This window comes from Meleagris gallopavo, chromosome 4 (assembly GCF_000146605.3).
Source record: "Meleagris gallopavo isolate NT-WF06-2002-E0010 breed Aviagen turkey brand Nicholas breeding stock chromosome 4, Turkey_5.1, whole genome shotgun sequence".
NCBI classification, from domain to species: Eukaryota; Metazoa; Chordata; class Aves; order Galliformes; family Phasianidae; genus Meleagris; species Meleagris gallopavo.
This window is the reverse complement of record NC_015014.2, coordinates 59171872-59174257: the sequence shown is the minus strand read 5'-3', so window position 1 is coordinate 59174257 and position 2386 is coordinate 59171872.

Genomic DNA, 2386 nt, shown 5'->3' with positions numbered 1-2386 from the left:
AAGAAAAAAAAAGAAAAAAGCACAAAGGATAAACCTTTCCCTTCAGTTCTAGTCCATCTAGAAAAAGTAAAACAGGGTGTGGGGGTGGTGTTCCTAGGTAGGTAATGATATCCAGTAATCTGGCTATAATTTCTAGTGCTGCAGGGTGCCAACGCAATACTTTCTCCTTACTAACTATACAGTTTTCACTATGACACAATGCCTTCCTTTTGGGAATTTCTGCTTGTGATGCTGTTAGCACTGATAAGAGCATGCCTTGATCAGGACAACTGCTCTATGCAGGTTAATATTTAAGTATTGGGCAGACAAGGTAATGGATGCCCTAATGCAAATCAAAAGCAACGACAGGAAAGTATGAAAATGGAGATGATAAAGAGGTGATTCTCAGTCAGTGATGACACTTGGACTAGTTCTCTTCCAGTTATCTCTCTCACTAAGCTGCAGTATTAAATTTCAGCTTCTTGGCTGTGTTGATTTCTGCTGCTCACAGCTGCAAAGTTTTGTAATAGATGTTTTGTCCAGAAGGGTCAGCAGAACTTTGGCAAAACTGTCATTGAGCAGTCGGTAAAGGAGTCATGTACTTTTGGTCTCACTGTGCTCTGCTGGTATTCTACGTGTGCCATGCAAGGCCTGAAACCTTTTGAGATGAATCTAGCAGGTGGACAAAATACGGGCAGTGTCTAAAGTTTTTTTTATCTTGTAGCAACAGGTATTTAAAGCCATGTGAATGTGTAGAAAGACACCCACAATTAATACTGCAGATTTACACGAAATAGTGATAAATTATGCAGCAAATAATTTTTCTATATAAAATTAATTCTGAAAAAATAATTCTTATAGTCCTGATAGCATTGAAATCCTTCTTAAATTTCCCTTGAGATTGATTCCTTCCTTCTCTGCTCGGAATTTGATTCATTTAGGGCTTCCCATTCCTGATATTTTAAGTTTTTCCATCTTAATTTGTTCAGTGAGTAATATCCTTACTGCTATAAAAACATCAAAATTGTAGATAGAGAATCAGGGAAAATAAAAATAGTAAATGGTTGAGCCAGGGAATAGTCTGCAACACCTATTAAAGGCAGTAGAAAACATATAAAGGCTCGATTATATTCCTTTCAGAACGATATCTAGGTTTTTATCTTAAGAGTCCTAAGACAGTATTTTTAAAAGAGTTGAATGGGCTGAAAACATTGCATTATCTAAAGAGACGTGATTGATGGAAAGACTTAAGCCATTTTCCATATTCCTGACAAAAGTTTAATTTTTAGCACCCTGTTTTACTCAATTTCACGAGGAGCGCTTCCACCCATGTAATTGATTAATGGATGCTAATATGAGGGAGTTTTCATTGAAATTTAGCCTAAATTGTCTTTTTACTCTTTTGTCTTTTCATATTCCCTAAACCCATCACTCTACATATTCCCCATGTTATTAAGCTAAAAAATTCTCGTTCATCCTCATTACATGCTTTTCATGTTGAAATGTCTCCTTAAGCTAGACTGGAAACTGTTACAGGGATTATGTGATTAAAAATCATAATTTTTATTTCTCCTGTTCTCCTTTTTCCTTAATCTACTAGATGCAATGTCTAGAGGGATGAAAAACACAGAACCAGTCAGTACAGCAGCTGAGCCAGAACCTTTCCAAAGGTCAATCCAGTGTCCAAGATAAAGCATATCACAAGGGAGATCTTTTAGCAACCTGCACCTTCCTCTCAACACCTTTCCAGGTGCTCATCAACTGCAGGTCTAACATTTAGCTTTCTTGCAACCCTACTCCTACCCTAGACCCACACTGAGCATTCAGCCAGTGTCTCCCAGCCATGCCTGAGATAAAGTTCTTACTGTAGTCCACTGCTTTTTCCAGTCCTTCAGGGTTCCAGCTGCAGTTTCGTTCTTTCTCCCAATTTGACAATATACTTAGGCTATTGCCTTGGCTTATTTTTTAGCCTGTCACTCAACCCTGTGCATGATGAAAGCATTCTTTGAGGAGATTTCTTCCTGTAGCTTAATCCTTCCTCTTTCAGCCTCTTTCCAGCCCTACATGGAGCTCTAACCTCTGTCTTTTCCCCATGAACAACCTTAGTTTTTTTTTTTCTTGGTGGTGCATAGCAATAGGACAAGGAGTAATGGCCTAGAACATGAACATAGGGAATTCTGTGATAACATGCAGAAGAAGTTATTTACAGTAAGAGTGGCAGAGCACTGGAACAGTTTGCCCAGAGAGGTTGTGGAATCTCCTTCTATGACGATATTCAAGACCTGTCTGGACACCTGCCTATGTGACCTATTGTAGGGAATCATGCTTTAGTGGGGTTGGACTCAATCTCTTGAGGTCTCTTCCAACCCTTGCAATTCTGCGACTCCATGACTTAGTCAAAGCATTA